This window comes from Ischnura elegans, chromosome 2 (genome assembly GCF_921293095.1).
Source record: "Ischnura elegans chromosome 2, ioIscEleg1.1, whole genome shotgun sequence".
Taxonomy (NCBI): Eukaryota; Metazoa; Arthropoda; class Insecta; order Odonata; family Coenagrionidae; genus Ischnura; species Ischnura elegans.
In genome coordinates this window covers 144,969,305-144,981,690 of record NC_060247.1, presented here as the reverse complement: position 1 = coordinate 144,981,690, position 12,386 = coordinate 144,969,305, and the positions used below count along the sequence as shown (strand labels likewise).

The following is a 12,386-nucleotide window of genomic DNA, read 5'->3' as shown; positions in this document are numbered from 1 at the left end:
AACAATGTCAACATTCTACATGATGGCACCTTTAGTAGTTGTTTTTCCATTCCATGATAGTCAATGCACAGTTACATGCAATAGCAATTAATATGAAATATTCGACTGCCATTTCGGAGAAAATAAATGTAAAAACCTAAATGTAGCCTCCTATGTATTTATGAATTATGCATAACAAGATATTATATAATTAAAAAAGAAAGACATGGTGTTGAATTACAGGAAATACTAAAACAGTGCATATAATTTATGAATTGTAAATGGGGTACCCACGAAATACTCAACAATGTCCTTCACAAAAGTTTTCTACGCACAGTACGGGAGGGCAAAAGAAAAGGTTGGAGAAAGGTGTATTTACTGGAGTGTCGAGTATTACGGTGCAATTATATTTGCTATTTACTAAGAGGACAATTTCCAACACAATGGGGAGTGATTTTTGAAGAGTAAGGATAGGAACGTAGAATTCCAGAGAACAATATAGAGTCAGAAATCAATGTTAGGTATATGGAGAGAAATGATTCAGATCTAATCTGGAGGAACTCTAACATATTGTAACTTATAACTTATTAATAAAATCAACCCAAATTATTTATTATATTGATTCAATTCCATGATGTCACGCCTGAGACAAGTAATTATGGTAAAAATTATCATCCATTTCAGATAGATTCTAAATAAAAAATTGAATACATATATCCTCTGTTGAAAGGGAAGTAGTAAGCATATGTAATCTTTTTCCCTGATTATTAGCAGTCAAAATAACTTGCATTATAGCAGATGACCATATACATATATATGCCCACCTAACATACTGTGTTTACATTGCTCATGCGTACATACATACATGGAATGACGTGCTGAAAAAACACACTATTTGTTTAATTTTTTGGCTTGAAAAAAGCAAATATTGTTAAAAATACTAGCATGCCACCCTCGCATTGATAGGGAAGGAGAGGACCCATACAAGTGGGAAACTTGGAATTTATGGTAAAATATTGAGAACAAGAACGACAGTCCCACCCCGATCGTATTCCCCATGTCACTGCCACCCAACGCAGACCAAAGGCCGACCTGAGAGACCATTGTATGTGTCCTGGAATCCTGGGTAATATTTCTCTGAAGATACTGATGATTCTTGTAATACCAAATCAATAAAAAATAACACTTACTTATCCCATGCCGTCATGAAAGCAGGTTCAGGAAAAACCAGGGCTTATATTTTTGAAGTAGGCAACTGACATCTGATTACATACATTTACAGGGATAAGTTAATGTAAATTGTTTCATTGCAGGTAAATGAAGGCGTTGCATTACTTGAGAATTGCTAACCTTAATTATAGCAGGAGCTAAGTGAAAGCGTGGTTAATTAAGTGATTATGATCTCCATTTAAACCTGACTGAGTATTCTCCTATTAAAAATTACTCTGGTTAAGGAACCATCTTGTACCTGGCAAGACATTTTTTAATGAATACCTAAAAATTTGTTTTTCCACAGAATTTTTTATTAAATCACCACCATGATGATGTTGTCGGGACACAAGTCACTCTCGGCTGAATCGCCGCCTGATGTAGGGCAGCCTAAAGATAAACTGATACGAGGGACGTAAACTGTTGCATCGGAGACAGATCTGTCTTGGGGGATAACTGGCACCAACAGTAAGGGAATATAAACGCCGCAAATCCTCCAGTAAAGCCCCACTCTTGAAAAAAAAAATATAAAAGAAAATCTTATAAAAAGAATTCTATAAAAAACCAGAAATGAGGCAAAACGATGTATATGAATTGACTGTATAGAAACTTCCAGACCAGTAATTATTCACTTTATTAACTAAAAAATCCTGTACCAGAGCCCAGATGGCTAATGGCACCTTCTCTCCGCCAAATATGTATTAGGGCATTTTCTCATCTTCTTTGGCATCAGTTGGACTAAACACTCAACTGCAATTCACCTGGAATGAAAAGAAAATTTTGATCATCTAACAGTCCAAGAAGATTATCATGAGTGCGTGAAATATATTTGGCAATAAAAATTGTAATCAGTAACTAGAACCCATTATTATTTTATAAATTAATTGGTTACCATTACAAGTATATTGAAAATAACTATCCTGAGCATTTTAAAAATTTAACAATAGGTTTGTGGACCATAGTGAGTTTAGTTCATTTTAACTACAATTTAAGACTATTTACTATGTATCCGCAAAATGCATAATGCTTATAATTTAGAGTATTCAAACAAGAGTAGAAGAAAATATCAGATATCTGACATTCAACTTAAATGATTTTGATCAGCTAATAGTTCATGAATATCATCAGCCATGCGTAAAGTATTTAGATATATGTAAAAATTTGTAATCATATAGCAAATACAATCAGCTGCAATTAAAAAAAATCAATTGGTTACAGTCATTCACATACAACAATGACACACAACTTTGTTCTGAATATGCATAAACTTCTAATGTCGAAGGTGGACGTTAAATCAATTGTCGGGAGCACTCAGTTGAATTTGTAAGCAAGTTTGTAGAACGATCTTGTGTGAAACACAGTGTGGAAAAAAAGTAACTGATTTATTTTAAGAAATGACGTGTGTAAATAGATTTGTGTACAGTGAATGTAAAAAGTGTTCATAATAGGGTGGTTTCCTATTATTTTTTTACTACCTCTATCGATAGATTATTACTCCTGGAGTACGTATTTCATGCTTCTAGATTTTTAAATGACGATATATATTTTTCGCAATAAAATGAAAAGTGAAAATTTTCAAGCGTGCAAAAACACGACGGCTAAGTATGAATGCTGGGAAAAGCCCGTGTGACGTCATTCTGGTTCCAGCTACCACCGTGTAAAGCCACTATGGAGCAAGGCTATGAGCGCCGCTATGATGCATGCTGCTAGCAGGTAGTAGAGTACCCTGCTAGCTGGTAGCGCTTGGCTTAAATAAGGATTATAAATACCACATCAAACGAATGAAACATTCCGACCTTAGGCAGTTTTAATAGGTGATTATTAAGAGATGTTTCCCTGAGCTCTGTGCCTCATGCATTGGTAATCTCAGATGATGTAAAACTCCTACCTACTGGTATAGAAACTAGGTCCCTGTGACGTCACGTGGAGTGGCGTCGCATGGGCACCAATCTGGCCTCTTTCAAATGAGGTTAAAATTGACCATTGCCATTCGTCTGAACTGGGATTTCTAAAACCAAATAATTTGTATACTATTATGAATACACTAATGGTGGGTAACAAATCGCAAATCAATGCCTTTCGTTTTCTTTAATGAAGGAAACTACCCTATTGGACATTCTCCATGAAGGAGTAGTGTCAATGCTTGAATTTACGTGGTGTGGACATAAAAAGTTTTCAATCCTCCACCTCACTGAGAAGCACCATCGAAGATACCGTTGGTAAGTACATGAATTTGAATTTTAGTTATTTTCAATTGTATTTGACAAAATATATTTTTCACTAATGATGTTTCATTAAGTTTTTTTTATGTACTTTCATTCGTGTGGTTCCATGCAATATTTTTTGCACAATTCAACATAATGAAATTTCTGTTTAACAAACCTATCATGGCAGTTCATAGAATTTCGTTATAAAGACATTTCACTGCATTCGAAGAGGGATAATACGTGAAAAATAAGAAAATTCACCACAAAATTCAGCTTCCAAAAAGGCAAAATGTAGTCATACCACACACAGCCATATATTTTAAACGGCATACACTAAATTTGTTATTCATTCTCACCCATTGTTAAACCATAGAACTCTTTTGGTAAACTTAAAACTTTGTTAAAATAATCGTGAAAATTATATACATCATTATTTACACTGTTCAACATAGATTATGTCCTAGAGACATAGTTGGTCGATCTTAGATATATTTTTCATTCTTATTCCAAATCTGTGCTTATATTCTTTTTATGACGTCTATTTCCTTAGGACAGCTTAATGAATATTTTTCCATTTACAGAGGTAGTCATTTAATTCATTCATATCTCGTTATAGCATCATTGGCATAGCCAGGGGGGTGTCCAGGGGATCCGGATCCCCCCCAGAATATAAAAACAAAATTTTTTTCCTTCATAAAAGAAAATGAAACATTGAAAAATCATGAATTTAAAAATTATTTCTTTAATAAATAAAGTTTTGTCGATTATTAAAATTAGTTGAAAAACCATTACTTTGTACCCTGTTTTTCAAACATTTTCCCCCATGGCTTCGGGCCTCCCCCCCGAACAAAATTCCTCCCTACACCACTGGATAGCAAGTGAGCAAGTGAAAATGAAACTTTCCTGCCTGCACATGAACGTATTTCATAACCACAGCCCATCTCACACGGTGCAAGAACGGCCACATTGAGGTAAGTTACACTCCCAATTATATCCTAGTGGGCTGAGATGACAGGGAGAAGAGACGGCACGAACAATCGGAATACACGGATAAACCAAACTTTGACTTTTAATTTTTTTAAATATTTGTAAGGGTGTCTCGATTGCCGTCTCGTGCCACCTCGGATTCACTCTCGGTGTAATGGAAGAATCGCAGAGTCGCGTTCGAGTGATGGGTCCAGTATCTGAAACTCATAACACGTTGCAACCTCTTGCGTGGGATCCATCCTCGTGCATGACTCTGACACCCTACTCCGATTAACAACTTGCTCTCGCGTGGGAATTGGTCTCCGCGTATTCCTCCAACACTTTATGCCGTAACACGTTGCAGTATCTTGGCGTGGGAAGGCGTATGATGTGCATAATCATGCGACCTCTTCCGGCCAATAGGAAGATGCCGAGAGGGTCACGAGACGGACGCGACACGGGAGGAAGCCTCTTGGAGGGAATAGACACGGGGAGTCTTACGCTGTATCTCGGAGGGGGAATTTGTACCTGTGCTCTGACAATTAAACGTGTGGAACCAGACTTGTCATCTCATTCTGCCTTCTACGAACCTGGCCCTTCCTATAAGCTTAGTGCTTACATATTTATAATTAAGGTAAAGCAAACAATTTATTTTTATTTACGTACATTTTCTCTTACTTAAGATTGCTTTCCGGGTTCACTAAGAGCTTCTTCGCCCGATCTTTTTAGAGATGATAACACAAGTGCACTCGTATTCCCACTGGTCCATATAAGACCTGGAAGTATGAGACGCTTGGAAAAAGGAACACGGAGCTCCCATGATTGCAGCTAGCACACGATCGCATCCGTTTTACGAATGGGATAATAAGCCCTGAGTTTCCTAACATTAAAATGCAGTCATTCTGGTGATTTTGCATACAATTTTATTTATAATGAAGATTGCAGAAAACATCAAATGAGAGTGAAAATCATGCATTGATAATCTGCGACACTGATATGCCACAGCTGGATAATGGGGAGTCTGTAGCTGGGAGGATAATGGGGAGCTGTATTTGGAAAGGGATTATACGCAAAAAAAGTAGAAAATTCACCACAAAATTCAGCTTCCAAAAAGGCAAAATGTAAAGTCATACCACACTCAGCCAAACATTTTAAACAGCAGGTGGGAGGCATACGACCCAAATTTGTTTTTCATTGTCGCGAATTGCTAAACCATAAAACTCCTTTGATAAACTTTTAACTTTGTCAAAATAACTTTGAATACTATATACATTGATCATTAATTACACTGGGGAACAGTCATTTTGCAATCTTAGATCTGTGACTTTTTTCTGACTAACTTTTGGTCTCTGAAAGATTCTCCTGGATCATTTTTGGGGTATTACTCTAAAGAATATCATACGACCATTATTGCAATTCCCTCTCCTGCATGTTCCATTCATCGTGAAATAAAAATGCTGGAAGATGCTCATGTAAAAGTTTTCAGGAAAAGCAAATTTATGAAAATAATATCTGCGAGACAAAAATGAAAATTAGTTCCAACACAAACAACTAAGATTAATTGAGGAAATTAATTATGCATTTTTTACATGATCACGTGGTTTCGAAGAAAATATTTTGTGAGAACAGAAATTTTTAATTTGTCCTCATCTCCAAGCAAAGGAGACGGAATACATTTTCCGTATCCCATGAAAGACATAACATAGTATCGCCAGAAATGGTTCATCAATTATATCACCTGTTAAACATTTTGATTATGCAATACATGATCGATTTTAACCCTTTTACTGCAGCAGCCTATTTCAGGTGGGATGCACGAAGACTGCCAAGGCTATTTTCCGGAATTAGCAACATTTCAGGTTTAAAAATTTCTCAGCTACTTAATAATATTTAATACTTCTAGTTTTTTTCCCAATTCCTAAGATATATTTATATCTTATAACCATAGATAGATTAAGGGGGTTTACTAAAATTACAGTCGATAAAAAGGCCACAATCACAAAAAAAGTGAAAAAATTTCGCTCAACCAGCAAGGACCGATATATCAGCCCGTTGGCAGTAAAAGAGTTATATCAATTTTTCAAATTGTTATCTAGGAAATGTTTAAATGTTTGTTCAGAAATACCCCCCCCCACCACCTTACCATCTTCCCCCTACCCCCCCACCTTATCAAACATCTATTTACGCTAGGTCTTTTTGTATCACCCCTTGCAAAATATGGAATCAATAGGGTAGTTACCTTCATCAAAGAAAACGAAATGCATTGACTGCGATTCCTAACCCACCATTAGTGTATTCATAATATACTAATTATTTGGTTTTAGATTTCTCAGTTTAGACAAATGGCAATGGTCAATTTTATCCTCAATTGAAAAAGGCCAGATTGGCGCCCATGCGATGCCTCTCCACGTGACGTCACAAGGACCTAATTTCTATAAGAGTAGATAGGAGTTTTATATCGTCTGAGGTTACCAATGCATGCATGAGGCACAGAGCTCATGGGAAACGTCTCTTAATAATGACCTATCAAAATTACTTAAGGTTGGAAAGTTTCCTTCGTTTGATAGGGTATTAATAATCCTTATTTAAGCCTGCAGCAGGGTACTTATTTAAGCTAGCAGGGTACTCTGCTACCTGCTAGCAGCCTGCATTGCAGCGGCGCACATACCCTCACCCCAAGGTCACCTCACACGGCGAAAGCGGGAACCAGAATGATATCACACAGAGTTCCAGAGAGCGTTTATTACTATTATTCTTCTCTCACCCAACGAACAGCGTTCAGTGCATCTCTGCGTGGTGGTTGAGCGTGCTCTTCTGCGAGAAGCGCTTGTGGCACACACCACACGCAAAGGGCCTCTCCCCCGTCTGCACCCACAAGAGAGTGTGCAGGCGCCGCAGGATGTCGTCTGGGTTCGATACCCGTGATGCTGTTTCCCACCCATGGGTGGCGGCAATGGCAAGGATCCTAGTACGGTTGTACCCAATATTCCTCGTAGTGGTCGAAAGAGTCGGCCATGCAGACCCCAATGTGAGTAAGAGATGGAGCTCGTGTCCCTCCCACCTGGTGAGCTTCGGGGAGTCCTTGTTGTTTGCCAGGAGCGTAAGCAGCTCCAGAACCTCCTGGTCCGCGGGTGTGGGCAGCATTCCAGGCACAGTGGCCGGGAGAAGCTGTCGAAAGTCTTGTTCCAGGGAGAGGGCCTGGGAAGCTGGCTGCGATGCCGGAGGCTGTGACTCAAGGTATTGCGATGGTTCTTGTGTGGAAGGCAGCAATGGTTTTGTAATGATAGGAGAAACATCGGCGTAAAAATTTAAATGTCACGCTGAGCGAACAGAAACTACATGACAGAAATAATGAATTCTTAAGGCCGTTTAACACAGGGCATGGAATTGCGCAGGTTAGAGCTGCATTAATTTCAAAAGTGGCGTGGAATTGCAGGAATGCATGAACGAAATTAGAGCAGGGGCTATTCTGCCGTCTCGCATCCACGCATTCTCACATGTGTTCCAGCAATTCACCGCTTTACACGACACAATTTTGATTGCGCCTTCACACGTACGTCAGACTGCGCAATTCCATGTACCCTGTAAAACGACCTTTAAAATAGTAAAAGAAGAGATTTCTTAATATTGTCTAGCCTATAATTTTTCCAAAGCCCTTGAAAGAGTTCTAATGCCCTGAAATATTAAAATCACCTGGAAAGCATCAACAATCTCAATTACAACATCAACATATTACCCCTCAAGCCGTCCCAATAGGCGCATGGCCGAGGGTGAAATCAATTTTTTCAGGCTGTGTAACTGATTAAATTTGTATATGAGAGCGTATGGGTTGGAGAACGAGGGGATGTCATTGCCAAATTCGACCCAGAAATATGAATGTGAAATATCAAATCAAGTCATCGCACAAATTCAATAGAGTTGAATAGTTTTTGCAGATTGCTGCGTGGAGCAAAAGCAGACTTTTTTCAGGGTGTACTTCATTAAATTCACAGAGTATTCTGAAAAGACAAAAAGGCCCACATGATTCCACGATATCACAGCTTCACAGGTAAGCAGACACCCTCGGGGAACTTCTGAGAATCTCTCACGAATTGGATGAGGGAAAATTTAGAATTCCTTACACCTCCAATTCGAAGCATTTTCCATGAGAGGAGACTTTCAGTTCATGACTTTACCTGTGCGGTTTGACGGCACTATGGCTCTTTGCGTGCTGGGTCAGGTCACTTGCCTTGACGTATCGTCGTCCGCAATCCCCACACGCAAAGGGGAGCTCCCCCAAGTGGAGAAATTTTACAACATTCCAAGTTATTACCACGATGGATAAGAATTTTAAAACACCCAAAATTACTTATATACTTTTAAATAATATTATATTTATGTATATAAAAGGACAAGGAATACAGGCGGTCCCCGACTTTCGCACACAATGCGTTCCCGAAAATGTGTACGAAAGTCGAACCATTGACTTTCATACTAATTAGGGGTTACGTTCCAAAAGAACGTAATATACATACTAAAACCTTTTTTTCACGGATTTTATTTCAATTCACCAAATTTTAATAACAGATAAAGGTGGGTGGTGAAAAACTTGAGCAGGTTGAGCAATTCAACTATTTGGGCAGTACATTAGAGGAAAACGGATACAGTAGTAAGGACATCAGGAAGAGAATAGCATTAGCGAAGGAGGCGTTCATGAGCAGGAAGGAGCTTCTGAGAGGATCGTTGTGTAAGAGTTTAAAGAAAAGGTTAGTGAAGAGTTTGGTTTGGAGTGTAGCTCTCTACGGTGCGGAAACGTGGACTCTGAGGAAAGAAGATGAGAGAAGATTGGAGGCGTTCGAGATGTGGGTATGGAGAAGAATGGAGAGGGTGAAATGGACGGAGAGGAAAAGGAACGACGAAGTGCTGGATATGGTTGGCGAGGAGAGGCAGCTTTTAGATGAGATACGCAGGAGACAGAAGGTATGGATGGAGTTAGCGCTTAGCGGTGAGGGGATGTTGAAAATGGTGTTGGAGGGTAGAATGTTGGGGAAACGAGGGAGGGGAAGGAGGAGAATAGGATTTTTAGATAGATTGAAAGAGAGTAGGCCTTACAGTGAATTAAAGAAGGCAGTGCTGGAAGGAAAGGGAGGCTCCCAGATCACCTCTTTAGTACTCCATGGAAACCTACCTTAATCGGTAGAATACTATAATAATAATAATATGTTAATACAATTCCTCAAATCATCTAATTTCTTTCGAAAATACGCAGAAAATGTAAATAAAAGTTTAAAAAAAAACATGAAATGCGTTGACTATCGAGTGAAACATCCTCTTGGCGTTTAAGTTGACATTCCACTTATTACGTCCACTATAAATAAAAAGGCATATCAAGAAGCATAGCAAAATGTAATTGTTGAACCCGCGCTCTGGATACCTTTTAATTTTTACACCAAAATTTGACATTTGGCAGGTGACATTCCTGATCGCGTATATTTCGCATGTTATTCAAAAAAGACAAGTTATCCATTAACACTGTCCAATGTGTCGCGATGAGTCACCGGAATTACTGCTTGGCATCGACGCGTGCCGGGTGCATCAGCTTATATTTCCGCTCTTCGCGGCCGCGTTATATTTCTTTCAGCCCTTTTTAATTCATAATTTCTAATTCTTCAGGTGAGAAAGCGCCTCATTCTAAATATTTAAGGATTGATACATGTATGGGAATCGAAGAGAGAGGCTGTGATAAATTTAACGGGAAATTCTGGCGGAGAAATCACTACAGTGCGCGATATTACGCGGATGCATTATGCACGAGGCTAAACGAGCCAATTGACCTTGGAATCGTAATGAGGTAGAGCAAATGAACGTCGGCAGCGTTAAATAATGAAGGTTTAGGCTTTAATAGATTGTGGCTCATTGGATGTGATTTTTTCGCTAAACCCTCTAAAATCACAGAAAAACGTGAAATTTCATTTTTATTTACCGATTTCGTGATATTACGTGTTATTTCACAATATCGGGTCTCACGAAATTCACAGACCTCTACTAATAAGGTATAATTAAGTATACATAACTTCAAGAGAGCACTACAGAAGCAACTGAGCCTGAAAAACATTGCACAATAACACAAAGATTCTTTTTCATCTCAAACTACTGTAGTTCCTGCTTCCACCACTTCGTGAATATGTCGCAGGGCAAGCTTGAATCCTTACCCAGGGCGGTGATTCTCGTTCTCCTTTCGCTCGGGTCCTCGCTTCGCTACGGCAACTCGAAGCGTAGCGAAATTTTTCTCCGCGATTATTCTCGTTCTTTTCGCTCCTCCTATCGCTACAGTTCGGGTAACTTCGTTCTCTTAGCGAAATACTGTGATGTAGGTAATAAAGAATACCCGTAAGTGGATAATTCTCATACCAACAATTGAACGCGAAAAGTGAAACAAACGAAAGTCGGAATTGGAAAATCGAGTGTGGAGTATGATGAAAGGTTTGTTTACGTTTGTTTTGAAGTGATGGTTAGCCTTAAAAACGAAGATGAAGCCAATATTTTCGGTTTTAATCGTTGACGATTAATATGGACAATCATCTGTGTGTCGTTAAATAAAAGTACTCGCGTTTATTTGTGAATATTTAGTAAGTAAAATTGTTAATTTTATGAGTGCTGCGATACGAGTGAACCATAGATTACACGGAGATAATGAATGACTATTTGTGGATCGAATGAAATTGGAGTTCCTTTGCAAGAAAAAGTGGTAAATTAACCCTGTTTGTGCTTATTACACGGGAACGAAGATTCTCATCTGTATTGTGAAACCAATTGAAATGGCTTTCTATTGAGTAGACCACCAGAGCGATTTTAGGAACATTTTGTGGCTACAATGTAATCATAATGACGATAAATTTTAATCATACTTTTGCAGTAAGATATATCTTCTTAGCGTAAGTTTGGCCCCTACGCTATCATATCATCATCTCTGCGTTCCTTACGGAATTAAGAATACCTTGCAAGTTGTGAATAATCAAAGCCTTTCCTGTTTTCAGAGTACTCACCATGGCCATAATTTCAATAACAGAATTTATAACCAACCACCGTCTAATAGACAAATTAATCTGTGTTCATTATAAATGATAACGTGCAGAATGACTTCTGTCACACTGAAGATGTCATTGTTATGAACAATTAATTCATAAATAATTCATTGTAATTCCTTTGATTATTTTGTGTTTTTATAGAAACATTTTCAGTTTTATTAAAATGTTCACAATAAGGAGGTATCTTTAGGCATATGCCACTCATGTAAGACACGAAGAGAATTGAGCCATATAATAGTCAGCTAGCAGCAGATATTTCATAACTTTAAATTATCTCATCTTATTTATGACTATATATATACTGTTGAGAAGCAATACATTTCATGAAATCCATAATATCTGGCAAATAAAATTTAATTAAGGGACAGAACTAAGTTTAAATTTCTTCATTAGAGAGACAAAAACCTGTTGAAACTGTTGCACATACTGTGAAACGTTAGAAAATATCAATGATTCTGATAAATATTCTGAAATATTGTTACTGGGTGATTTTAACTTACCGCAGATTGTGTCCTGGGATTTTTTGGAATCTAATGATTTAATGACTAGAACATTAATAACTCCACCTGATAGAACTCTACCATATGTGTTGCGGATATCATTCACCTGCATAAGCTGTAGATAGTATTAGAAGGTATTTGATAAACTACTTGATTTAATTTTTACCAACACATGTTCAGTGACAACTTCCCAGGAATGCTGCTCTCTTCTTAGTTGTGACGTCTATCATCCTGCACTTAATATTTCCTGCACTCTTAAGAGTCACATGAAGTATACGGACTTTGTAGTGTCTAATATAACTTCAAGAAATGTGATTTTGTCTCATTGAACAATTATTTACTGAAAGTTAATTGGTGCAATAAACTTGAAAAGCTCTCTACTAATGAGGCCTTTGATCATTTTTACTCAATAATATATCAAGGTCTACAACAGTTTACTCCAATTATAACTATTAAGT

At 38.0% G+C, this 12,386-nt stretch overlaps 1 long non-coding RNA gene across 1 annotated transcript; it reads right to left on the bottom strand.

Moving 5' to 3' along the window:
* Window positions 1-1,470: 1,470 nt before the first annotated feature.
* Window positions 1,471-8,746, bottom strand: LOC124154749. The gene is made up of 2 exons (XR_006863999.1): window positions 8,537-8,746; window positions 1,471-1,949 (listed from the first exon to the last, which is right to left on the bottom strand). It is a non-coding gene; the product is annotated as an uncharacterized LOC124154749 (long non-coding RNA).
* Between the last annotated feature and the right edge of the window lie 3,640 nt (window positions 8,747-12,386).